Here is a 13,783-nt window from a genome sequence, read left to right on the forward strand (position 1 = left end):
GACGTTTCGGGCAAAAGCCCTTCATCAGGAATAAAGGCAGTGAGCCTGAAGCGTGGAGAGATAAGCTAGAGGAGGGTGGAGGTGGGGAGAAAGTAGCATAGAGTACAATAGGTGAGTGGGGGAGGGGATGAAGGTAATAGGTCAGGGAGAAGAGGGTGGAGTGGATAGGTGGAAAAGGAGATAGGCAGGTAGGACAAGTCCGGACAAGTCATGGGGACAGTGCTGAGCTGGAAGTTTGGAACTAGGGTGAGGTGGGGGAAGGGGAAATGAGGAAACTGTTGAAGTCCACATTGATGCCCTGGGGTTGAAGTGTTCCGAGGCGGAAGATGAGGCGTTCTTCCTCCAGGGGTCTGGTGGTGAGGGAGCGGCGGTGAAGGAGGCCCAGGACCTCCATGTCCTCGGTAGAGTGGGAGGGGGAGTTGAAATGTTTGGCCACGGGCGGTGTGGTTGATTGGTGCGGGTATCCTGGAGATGTTCCCTAAAGCGCTCTGCTAGGAGGCGCCCAGTCTCCCCATGTGGAGGAGACCGCATCGGGAGCAACGGATACAATAAATGATATTAGTGGATGTGCAAGTAAAACTTTGATGGATGTGGAAGGCTCATTTAGGGCCTTGGTGAGGGAGGAGATGTGGTTGCAGGTTTTACAGTTCCTGCGGTGACAGGGGAAAGTGCCAGGATGGGAGGGTGGGTTGTAGGGGGGCGTGGACCTGACCAGGTAGTCACGGAGGGAACGGTCTTTGCGGAAGGCGGAAAGGGGTGGGGAGGGAAATATATCCCTGGTGGTGGGGTCTGTTTGGAGGTGGCGGAAATGTCGGCGGATGATTTGGTTGATGCGAAGGTTGTTCCATCTCTGACACCTCCCTCCCCTTCCTGGACCTCTCCATCTCCATTATTGATGACCGACTTGACACTGACATTTTTTACAAACCCACTGACTCCCACAGCTACCTGGATTACACCTCTTCCCACCCTACCTCTTGCAAAAATGCCATCCCGTATTCCCAATTCCTCCGCCTCCGCCGGATCTGCTCCCAGGATGACCAGTTCCACCACAGAACACACCAGATGGCCTCCTTCTTTAGAGACCGTAATTTCCCTTCCCATGTGGTTAAAGATGCCCTCCAACGCAACTCGTCCACATCCCGCACCTCCGCCCTCAGACCCCACCCCTCCAACCGTAACAAGGACAGAACGCCCCTGGTGCTCACCTTCCACCCTACCAACCATTGCATAAACCAAATCATCTGCCGACATTTCCGCCACCTCCAAACAGACCCCACCACCAGGGATATATTTCCCTTCCCACCCCTTTCCACCTTCCGCAAAGACCGTTCCCTCCGTGACTACCTGGTCAGGTCCACACCCCCCTACAACCCACCCTCCCATCCTGGCACTTTCCCCTGCCACCGCAGGAACTGTAAAACCTGCGCCCACACCTCCTCCCTCACCTCTATCCAAGGCCCTCAAGGAGCCTTCCACATCCATCAAAGTTTTACCTGCACATCCACTAATATCATTTATTGTATCCGTTGCTCCCAATGTGGTCTCCTCTACATTGGGGAGACTGGGCACCTCCTAGCAGAGCGCTTTAGGGAACATCTCCGGGACACCCCCACCAATCAACCAAACCGCCCCGTAGCCCAACATTTCAACTCCCCCTCCCACTCTGCCGAGGACATGGAGGTCCTGGGCCTCCTTCACCGCCGCTCCCTCACCATCAGACGCCTAGAGGAAGAACGCCTCATCTTCCGCCTCGGAATACTTTAACCCCAGGGCATCAATGTGGACTTCAACAGTTTCCTCATTTCCCCTTCCCCCACCTCACCCTAGTTCCAAACTTCCAGCTCAGCACTGTCCCCATGACTTGTCCGGACTTGTCCTACCTGCCTATCTCCTTTTCCACCTATCCACTCCACCCTCTCCTCCCTGACCTATCACCTTCATCTCCTCCCCCACTCACCCATTGTACTCTATACTATTTTCTCCCCACCTCCACCCTCCTCTAGCTTATCTCTCCACGCTTCAGGCTCACTGCCTTTATTCCTGATGAAGGGCTTTTGCCCGAAACGTCGATTTCGAAGCTCCTTGGATGCTGCCTGAACTGCTGTGCTCTTCCAGCACCACTAATCCACTAATTGTTTAAGCCCTACTCTTGTTTGTTGTACCAAAATGCAATTTATCCAGATTGAATTCCATCTGCCATTTTTCAGCCCATTGACCCATTTGATCAAGGTCCCTTTTGAATCTTAGAAAACCTTCTTCACTGCCTACTATGCCTCCAATTTAATGTTATTCACAAACGTACTAACCATGCCTCCTATATTCTCATCCAAGTCATTATATGAATGACAAACAAAACAGGATCCAGAACCGATCCCTGTGGAACATCGCTGGTCACAGGCCTCCTCTCTGAAAAGCAAACTTCCACCATTACTCTATGACTCCTACTGTCAAGCCAATTTGGTATCCAATTGGCAAGTTCACCCTAAAGTGACCTAACTTTACTAATTAGTCTGCCATGCCAAACCTTGTCAAAGGCCTTACTAAAATTCAGTACCCATGAGGACAGCATCAACCAGGATCTTGGGTTCATGTCACTGTATAGGTGACCCCACTACACTATACACTCACACACAAGTACATATACACACACATATGCATGCACTCTTACACATGATCACACAATCACACTTATATAGACCCTATCTCATACACAAGCTCTCTCTCAGATGCCCACCCCCACACTCACACTGACAGGCATATACTCTGTCACACTCATGCACACACACCGTCAAGCACACACATACACACACACACTCACACCCACACTCACACACTCTCTCCCTCTCTACCACACAAACACATTCACACAAACACAAGCTCTCTCTCTCTCCCTCACAAACTCACACATGCACGCACACATATTAGTCTATGGGGTTCATTTGCATTTGCAGATTTGTATTTGCAGATACATCCTCTTTTGTTCAAAAAGCACACAATCTGTCAGCGGTCAGTCCATGTGACATTTTATAAATTCCTACTTTGGAAGTAGAACCAGTCTGACTCAAGATCGGGTTACAGATTCTAACCTCACATGTTAAATGCATTGTCTGAGCTGAGAAGTCACATTTTTTTAACTTGTCTTGGGACTATGACTTGAAAGAAGTTCTGTGATTTACATATTAATCAGTTGAAACCTGCATTCCAGTCTCAGTGATTAAAGACTTAACAGCAATCTAGGTTTGTTCAATACATTACATCAGGTGCATGACACTTTGATCTTTTACTATAAATTCCGTGTCCTATGATCCTGCCCCACTAGTTACTTGATGAAGAAGCAGCGCTCCGAAATCTTGTACTTCCAAGTAAACCTCTTGGACTATAACCTGGTGTTGTTTGATTTTAATCAAATTCCCATGTAGGCAATGTCTATTGCTCTGCCCTCATCCACCTTCTCAGTCACATACCAGCTTTTTGGCACCTCACCCATGACTATCCATGATACAAATATCTCTGTTCGGTGTCCCACAATTTCTTCCCTGTCTTTCCACAATATCCTGGGGTACACCTGATCAGGTCCTGGAGGTTTATCTACCTTTATGCTTTTTAAGATCTTCCTATTCTGTAGTATGGACTGTTTTCAATTTTTATTTTCACCAGTTCCCTTGCTTGTCCATATCTTTCTCACAGTAAGTACTGGTGCCAAATAATTGTTTAGTATCTCTCCCATCTCCTGCAGTTTCACACATGGATGACCTCATTAATCTCCAAGGGGCCCTATTCTTGCTGTAGTCCCTCTTCTTGCCCTTTACGCACCTTTGGAATCATTTTGGATTATTCTTAACCTTATCTGGCAAGGCAATCTCATACTCCCTTTTTGCCCTCCTGATTTCCCTATTAGGAATGCCCTCACTCCCCTTTTCCTCTTCAGGAGATTCAGATGATCCCATTTGTCTATATTGGACATATGCCCCCTTTTTATTCTGGATCAGAGCTTCAATATCTTTATGTATCCAATATTCCCAGCTATTATCAGCCTTGTCCTTAACTCTAACAGGAACATATTGTCTCTGAAGTCTTGATAGCTCACATTTGAAAACCTCCCATTTGCCAGTCGTCCCTTTACCTATAAACAGTCCACCTCAATCAACTTTTGAAAGCTCCTGTCTCATACCATCAAAGTTAGCAAAATTGGCCTTACTCCAATTTAGAACTTTAACTGTTATACCACACATATCCTTTTCTATAGATATTTTAAAATTAACAGAATTATGATCACCGACCCCAAAATGCTCTCCGACTACCATTTCAGTCACTTGCCCTGACTTGTTGGCCAAGAAAAGATCAAGTTTTTTTCCTTCTCGAGTACATATTGACAAAGAATATTTTCTTGAACACATTTAACAAATTCCTTCCCATCCAAGCCATTAACACTATGGCAGTTCCAGTCTATGTTTGGTAAGTTACAATCCCCTTCTCTTATTACCCTAACATTCTTACAGATATCTGAGATCTCCCAACATATTTGTTCCTCAGTTTGCCGTTGCCTACCCTCTGTTTTCTCCAATGCCATTTTCTACATTCCTGAAGAAGGGCTTATGCCCGAAACGTCGATTCTCCTGCTCCCTGGATGCTGCCTGACCTGCTGCGCTTTTCCAGCAACACATTTTCAGCACTTCTACAATGCCAACCAATCTTCTCTATGTGCTAATATGTCATCCCTACACCCTGAGCTTTTAATTTCCTCATTAACCTTTGAAGTAGCCCTTTATCAAAACCTTCTTTGAAATCTGAGTACAGTGCATCCTAGTGAAGCAGTTGATGCTACCTTGTTGAATATTCTTAAGGCAAAGGTAGGTAGACTTTTGAATTGATAAGGAATTAAAGATAATGGTGAGCAAGTGGATAAGTGGACCTGAGTCCGTGAAAAGATCAGCCATGATCGTATTGAATGATGGAGCAGACTCAAGGGGCCAGGTGGTCTACTCCTGCTCCTAGTTCTTCGACTTTTAGCTGTTATTTGGTAACTCTCACAGTTAAACAGTGCAAACATTTTATAGGAATATCATCAAACAAAACAAATTACACCAAATAACAAAAATCTATTGGGAGGTTTAATGGCGGGTTTGGTCAAGGAAGTAAGTTTACAGGAGCATTTCAAAAGACGAGAGATAAACGGATGGAGAATTTGCTGAGAAAATGACAGTGGAAAGACGATGAAAATCAGGAACAACAAAAGACTGAAATTGAAGGGTGCAGAGGTCTGCAGGGTATTTTTGAGTTCGAGGAGATGCGATTTTGCTCCGCTAACTTCGACATTTGGCTACATGTGTGCATATGAGTTCTGAACGGCAGCTGAACGTTCTCAGAGGGAGATACAATCTGCCAGTACATCCAGCCATCTCTGGAGCTGAAGACATGGTTCATTTCATTGTTACTGTGACTGGTTAACCCCTGTCTAGTGAGTAAAACATCTTACTGCAATAGCGAGCAGTGTGCTGAGGGTCATACAAATTGTTTTCACGCTCCGTCACCGGTTTACTTTAATTAGCTCGTTTGCAATTAGATCCCTTTGTTGCCAGGATGGTAGAATAGACATCAAAGGAGATTGTTTGTATGTTTGCCAACTCTCTGACACTTTAGAGGATTGAAAAATAACTAGGAGTGATAAAAGGAGGCCGATCTGAGGAAATAAATGATGTAAACACACATTTATCTTTTCTTCTGACTAAAATGATTAGACAGTTACAAATAAAAGAAACTACAGCCAGACACTGTTTGATAACCCAAGCCTCTGTGTGGTTCACCTTACATTGGCTGGTAATTTTCACAAGTACAGACAGAAGCCAGGGAATTATTGCTAGGTGCATTCATTCAGAAGGAATAGGGAAAAATAATTGTTGGAGGATGGGTTGAGATCCAGAGGACACTGATTTGGAAGAATGAGAGGGGATCTAATTGAGGTCTTTAAGATGCTAAAGGGAATTGACAAACTCAGCATAGAGGGAATTCTTCTTCTTGGGGGGGGGATTAATCTAGAATGAGAGGTCATAGTTTTAGGATAAAGGGTCAACAGATTTAAAACAGAGAGAAGGAATAATTGCTTCTCTCAAAGCATCATGAATCTGTGGAATTTATTCCCCAAGAGTGCGGTGGATACGGGAACATTGAGTAAATTTAAGGAGGAGATAGACAGATGTTTAAGTAGTAGCGGGGTGAAGGGTTAAGGGAAGCGAGCAGAAAGATGGTGGTGAGGCTGAGATAAGATCAGTCATGATAATGTTGAATGGTGGAGCAGGCTTAAGGGGCTGAATGGCCTCCTCCTGCTCCTAGCTCTTGTGTTCTTAAGGTGATTGATAGAGGAAATGGTGGCAACATGGGGAAACTATTTTCCTGCAGCAAGTGGTTAGGATCAGAAATGCGCTGCCTATGGGTGTGGTGGAGGAACGTTCAATCATGCCTTGCTAGAGCTGGAATACAAGAGCAGGGATGTATTGCTGAGGCTATATTAGGCTTTGTTCAGAATGCATTTGGAATATTTTGTCAGCTGTTTTAGACCCATATCTGAGGCATTGGAGTGGCTCCAGAGGAGATTTACAAGAATGAGCCGGGGATGAAGGGCTTGTCATACGAGGACAACTCTAGGTCTGTACTTGATGGAGAGAAGATGCGATTGAAACTTACAGAAGAGGCCTAGATAGAGTGGACTGGGGAAGATGGTTCTACTAGTAGGAGAGACGAGGACAGCCCTTCAGAACTGAGGTATGGAATTCCTTCAGCAGAAGATGGTTAATCTATGAAACTCAAGAGACCAAGTCACTGAATGGTTTTAAGAGTGAGACGGATAGATTCTTGATTAGTAAAGGGGTCAACTGTTATGGGGAGAAGACAGGAGAATGGAGTTGAGACACATTTCTGCCATGATCAAATGATGGATCGGATTTGATGGTCGGAATTGCCTAATTTGGCTCCTATATATTCTGGTCTGATGGTCTTCCTGAAGGGAATTATATCATTTCTGAAAAAGGAAAGATTTACAGGTCTCCAGTGACAATTTGGAGGACGGGGGTTTTGTGAGTAGCTCTTCCAAAGTATCAGGGAATCAACAGTTATGGTGAAAGGGCTGAGAAGTGAATGTGAGGAACGTCAGATCAGCTGTGATCCTATAAACGGTAGAGCAGGCTTGAGGGGCTGAATGGCTTACTCTGGTTCCTATTTCTTTTGGTCATATACAGTCAATGGGATCCTTCTTCCAAATCTTCCTTTTTTTAACCATCAATCGTGTGGGTTTGGAGGAGAGGTGCTGGAGAGTATGGTTGGAGTTAAGGAGACACCAAGTCAAGGTGAAAATGGAAACATCAGCGCTAAGAACATAGAGTGGGCTGCTTTTCAGTGCAAGGAAGAGCTCTCTATGTTCACTCTCTCACACACATGCACATATACACACACATATACAAGAGCACACACACACATGCACCACACAAACTTTCAGCTACTCGTGATGGTGTGGTGTTGTTCTGGAGTTGCTGGGCTTGAATTCCTCATGCCCCTAACAAACAGTGCCCCATTGTTCAGGAGAATGGTTTCAAGTCTCTGTACTATGCACAGAAAGGAGTAATGCAGTGTTGCTGTAGAGGAAGTGTGAGATCATGCTTATTTATTTTAATCATCAATGCCATGAAGGAATGAAGAGAAACTGTCTGTTCCCCTGTGAATCTTGGATGAGATCATTGTTATGAAGTCGCTGGACTTTCAGATGGTGGGTGAGGGGATGGGAGAAAGAAAAGGCAACGATTTTCTCCAGAAATCCCAGTGTTCTTAAGGAGAATGCCAGTAGATATTGTTTAGTGCTGTCTTGGTGAAATGGGCCATTCCAAAACAGTTGCAGGAGACTTACCGGTGTAAGTCAGACAAACTTGAGTGGGAGTTCCACCATCAGCCAATGATCACATTTATTGATGTGGTTCTGTTCACCGAGCTGGGAATTTGTGTTGCAGACATTTTGTCCCCTATCTAGGTGACATCCTCAGTGCTTGGGAGCCTCCTGTGAAGCCTCACATTTATATCAAAAGTGGAAGAAAATTGCGGGGACTGGATTTTCATTGGCCCTGAATCGGCATGGAGTTTGGTTAGCCTTGTTTCTCTAGAAAAGTGTTGTCCATAAATTTTAGTATAAAATGACTCCAAGCTGGCCCCCACCCCAAAAATGTATCAACAAACATGAACAGAAGTGAGTTACAATGAAGTATCTCTACAAGCCAGCTGTGGCACTGGGCTTCATATGTATGTGTCTACAATATGAAAGGTGACTTGAGATTGAAACAAAAAGTAGGTTTTTGTAAAAGCAAATCACAGTAATGTTCTGAAGAAGGGTCACTGGGCCAGAAACATTAACTCTGCTTTATCTCCACAGATACTGCCAGACCTGCTGAGTTTTTCTAACAATTTCTATTTTTGTCACAGTAATATGTTGTGTTGTGTGTACGGCAAGCTCTGTGTGCAGAAGTTTATTGATTTTCTTTCTGAAAAGTCTGCAGTAATACTTAACAAATAGGCACACTGTGTGAAGGACAATCAACAGACCGACACATAATTACCCACCTAGCAATTGAACAATTGAATTCTACAATGTTTGCCATCGGACTGTCCTGTTCCAGTGGTACCAGCATAATGGAAATGCGGATTTCTGCCAGAAGCATCTGGGGTAACCTGGGTAGATTCACCATCACCAAACCTTCTTACACTAGATACTCTGGTGAAGGATGTCCTCACTATGCCTCAGGCAGAAGTTAGGCTCCGGCCTGATTAAAAAGTAAAGGTTTATTATATATAAGTTAGTAGCTAGTTACAACTAAGATACATGATGAAATATCAGACTCAATTGACAAGTAAATGAACATTACTGTGTAAGTTGTACGCTGTTCACATGAAGAACAATTACTCAGGAATTCTCTGTCACTGTGGTAAACTGACAGGACACCCTGTACACCTCTGGTTAGCTCCTCTCAGGAATTGTCCTTTGTAACCTGATGGGCAAACTGGGGTAATTTAAGAACCGTGACAATGACAACACACGTTCAGTTAACCCATTCAAGTACGAACTGCGATACACAACATTCCCCAGTTACAAAACTTAAATAACTTCTTTTAAATTAAGTCACTCTGAACAACAACCTGGAAAAATGCGAGGTGATGCATTTTGGAAGGTCGAATTTGAAAGCTGAGTACAAGATTAAGGATAGGATTCTTGGCAGTGTGGAGGAACAGAGGGATCTTGGTGTGCAGGTACATAGATCCCTTAAAATGGCCACCCAAGTGGACAGGGTTGTTAAGAAAGCATATGGTGTTTTGGCTTTCATTAACAGGGGGATTGAGTTTAAGAGTCATGAGATCTTGTTGCAGCTCTATAAAACTTTGGTTAGACCGCACTTGGAATATTGCGTCCAGTTCTGGTCGCCCTATTATAGGAAAGATGTGGATGCTTTGGAGAGGGTTCAGAGGAGGTTTACCAGAATGCTGCCTGGACTGGAGGGCTTATCTTATGAAGAGAGGTTGACTGAGCTCGGACTTTTTTCATTGGAGTAAAGGAGGATGAGAGGGGACCTAATTGAGGTATACAAGATAATGAGAGGCATAGATAGAGTCGATAGCCAGAGACTATTTCCCAGGGCAGAAATGGCTAACACGATGGGTCATAGTTTTAAGCTGGTTGGAGGAAAGTATAGAGGGGATGTCAAAGGCGGATTCTTTATTTAGAGAGTTATGAGAGCATGGAATACGTTGCCAGCAGCAGTTGTGGAAGCAAGGTCATTGGGGACATTTAAGAGACTGCTGGTCATGCATATGGTCACAGAGATTTGAGGGTGCATACATGAGGATCAATGGTCGGCACAACATCGTGGGCTGAAGGGTCTGTTCTGTGCTGTACTGTTCTATGTTCTATGTTGTATATATATTTCCAGTTTTTTTTTGAGTTCAACTCAACCAGTTTCTCTAACTATAAAAATAATCTTTGAGATATACAAATTGTGATCCACTGGAGGTTGTGCTTCCATGTGATCTGCTCAAAACGCTGGATGAACACTCACTGACTGGAGGAGAACATATATCCTCATAGTCGCTTCATGAAATACCCTGGTCCTCCCAGTATCCAGCATCTCTCATTGTCCTTGTGTTGTTATCCATAAGACCTGGGTAGGTTTAGCTTGGATGGCTCCAACAGTGGCACCAACAGCGTGGGTCCAATTCCTGCTCTGGCTGAGGTCGTCATGAAGGATTCTTCTTCTCAACCTCTCCCCTCACTCGAGATGTACTGACCTTCTGATTAAAACATGAACAGTTATTGGCCTCTGTGAGAGAGTGGGACTCTGGTGACTTTACCTTTATCTGTAAGATAAAGGTGGGTATAAGCAACAGTTTGAATTCCTTTGGTTCTGAAAGAGATATACAAGTTTGTGGTCATGTTTTGGCTGTATGATATGATCTAGCTTCAGTTGTGCATATTGACAAATTTTTTTTTGTTGCTTTGGCATTTGGAGGTGTCATTTACTTTCACTCTGACATTCTCATTGGCTGATGATGACAGGTCGAGAAGGAACAGTGGTAATGCAAAGGATATGAGTGAAGTTCATGAGATGTTGTAGCTGAAATGGACTGGTGGCAATATCCCATTTGTACAAACTGCCACTCAAGTGCCCCCTGTATAGTGGCATATGATGAAGTCGAGTTGAGATCACAATCAGATTATCCATGTTCTCATGGAATTGTGGAGCAGGTTCAAAAGGGCAAATGGTCTTTCCTTGCCTCTAACTCCAATGATCCAGACAATTACGCATCATCGTGTATGAATTTCAGAGCCAATCTGATGCCGGGTATCTGAGCTTTATATTTCTATGATTCAAACAACATATTCCTCCAGTTGTTCATAATAGACAGAGTTCCACTGGATTCAATCAGACCATGCTTGCAACACCCAAAACATACGCCGTCTATTAGATATGATTCTGTGAATGGACAGCATTTACTGACCAATCCTAAATGCACTACACTGACAACCAACTTAAGATCATCAGTAAAGTCTGTAATGTATCTCCTTTGTGTTTGCTGGAATTGGCCAGTTATTATATGCAATAACTCCTGTTCGACCCAGTTTTGAACTGCCCGAGAGCTTGGGGAGCCCAGAGTTCCCTGTTGCTGTCTCCAAGACAACAAGTCAACCTATCAGAATTTATTTTGCAACCAATTAGTGCCCACTTCTCCTGTAGTACAAATTGTTGCAATGTTTTTGAAAAGTGACATTCTTGCATTGATCCTGATGAGTGGAAGATGAAATATTTCAGCGACTTGTCTCTCTTTTCATTAACATTTCAATCCTATATTACCAAGCTACACACTGACCTTGCCTCGGCTCAAAGACTCTTAAACAGGTTCAGCCATGATCAGCACTGAGCACAATGGGAAAACATTACTTTTTAAAACATACTTCACAGGCAAAAGAATTCCAGAATTTGCTTAAGTTAATTCCATGTCTTTTAAATCAATGTTAACAACTGGGTCAGAAATTCATTGAAGATTTTCTCACAAACATGAGCTGAAACTCCAAATAGAATATAATTTGCGTTTGGGTTTGTCATGAGTCTTCGACTAACCTAACCCTAACCATAAACCTACCTCACTATATCAGATAAATCTCCCCCTACAGCATCCCCATCAAGCACTCTCATGTTTAATATGATGCTGGGTATAAGGAAAATGTCCCTTTACACTGTCCCCATCAAACACTCCCAAGACAGGGACAGAATGGGGTTAGATAAGGAGTAAAGTTCACACTACACTTTGTTAAAAATATTCATCATATCCCCAACCATAGAAATGTGTCCCCAACTGTAGTGATGAGAACCAAGTCACAGATGAGCTATAAGGCATTTTGTGTGTTTAGTTCTGAATTATTGTTATAATCCAGTTAGAATTAGTAGTCACATCAAAAAAGAAGGTAATTATTAAGTGCCAGCATAGAATAATCAAGGGACAGACATGTTTAATGAATGGCTGTTCTTTTCAAGTAGCAGAGAAATTTGAAGAGGGGAAGACTTTTGATGAAGTGTACATGGACTTCCAAAAGGGCCACACAACAGACTTTGAAAAGATATAGTTCATGGGATAAAATAGACAGTAGCAGCATGACAACAAAATGAGCTAAATGAAAAGAAATAAAGTGAAATAGTTCGTAAATAGTTTTTTGAGCTGGAGAAAGGTTTGCAGGAGGGAAGCGAGAGGATTGGAATTCCCTCGGGGTTGTTATTGAGGTCCTTGCCTCTCCTGCTCTGTGTAATAATGATTGAGACCTTGGTGTGCAGGGGACAATTTCAGTTTGTATTGAAATAAGTATTGGGAAAACGTATAGCCTGTGAGGAGGACAGTGTAAAGCATTGATTTTCCCGCTCCTCGGATGCTGCCTTAACTGCTGTGCTTTTCCAGCACCGCTCTAATCTAAACTACAAAAGGACATTGGCAAGTTTGCAGACCGGTGGTAGATGACGTTCACTGCAGAATAATACATTTTGGTCAATGGAAATGAGACACAGCATAAAATAAAGGATATAGGAGGAGAGGGATCTGGGTTTACCTGTGCACAGATTAGTGAAGGTGATTATTTATTTTAACCAGATAAGTGGACACCTGGGAATAGCTGATCATAAACTAATTCTGATTAAGAATCATTGGACTCAAAACATTAACTTCTCCTCTCCCCAAAATCTACCAGACCCGCTGAATTTCTCCAGCACCTTCTGTTTGTAATACAGTTTTCTGAGCTTTATTAAGAGGGGCAGAAAGTGCAAGAGAAAGGAGGTGAGGCTGAACCTTTAGATCTGAGCTGGAGCAATGTGTTCATTTCTGGGGATCCCACTCTAGTACGGATGTGAATGTATTGGAGAGAGAGCAGAAGAAATCTACCCGGATGGTTCCAGCAATGAGACCTTTCAGTAATGGGGATAGTTTTGAGAAGTCAGTATTGGGAGGGGAGAAGGCTGAGAAAAGATCTGATTGGAGTTTTCAAAACCATGAGGGAGCTGCACAGAGAGGACAAGAAGAAGCTATTCTCTGTCTTAAAAGGATAAGAGAGGGCACAGATATAATGGAATCAATAAAAGAAGTAAGTAAGATGGGAGAATAAGCTTTTTCACTCCATGAGTAGTTCGGGTGTGGAATGCATTGCCTGGAGATGTTGTGGAAGCATCAAGGCATTCAAGAGGGGCATTGGGTGATTGTTTCTATAGAAACAATGGGCAGGGTTATGGAGAAAAAGCAGGAGATTAGCACTAAGTCATAATGTTCATTTAGAGAGTTACTATAGATATGATAGGCCGAATGGCCTCCTTCTGCACTGTAGCAACCCTGTGATTGGAAACAAAAGGCCAATCCATCTTGTTGAACTGGATTGAGAGGATTCTTTCCAGTTGCAGAATTTCACCAATCAGTTTGTATTGAAATAAGAATTGGGAAAAAGTCCCCTGAGGTGCAAACTCGGATGTTCATGTTGAGCCAGTCTGCCAACTGCTGACTGAATAAATTTTACCTTTTTTTATCAATGGGAGTAGCAACAGGTGACATTAAAAAGAACAGGAGGGGACAATGCCCCTTTGTGCTTGTGCTGGTTGCTTGAACCATAGAGCAATAAGTATCATGGAGATGCTTAAAGTCCTGATGATCTTGGCTGACTCAGTACCTAAACAGATAAAACCGAAATGGAAAAGGATGGGATATAGAGAGAGAGAGAGAGAGA

At 43.5% G+C, this 13,783-nt stretch overlaps 1 protein-coding gene across 8 annotated transcripts in view; it reads left to right on the forward strand.

The window, feature by feature from the left end:
- Positions 1 to 13,783, forward strand: part of foxp4 (forkhead box P4) — a 396,512-nt gene that overhangs the window by 321,118 nt on the left and 61,611 nt on the right. The window lies entirely within an intron of this gene.

Source organism: Chiloscyllium plagiosum, unplaced genomic scaffold (genome assembly GCF_037043375.1).
Source record: "Chiloscyllium plagiosum isolate Xiang-an unplaced genomic scaffold, Cpla_swu_hap1 HiC_scaffold_26, whole genome shotgun sequence".
Classification (NCBI taxonomy): domain Eukaryota; kingdom Metazoa; phylum Chordata; class Chondrichthyes; order Orectolobiformes; family Hemiscylliidae; genus Chiloscyllium; species Chiloscyllium plagiosum.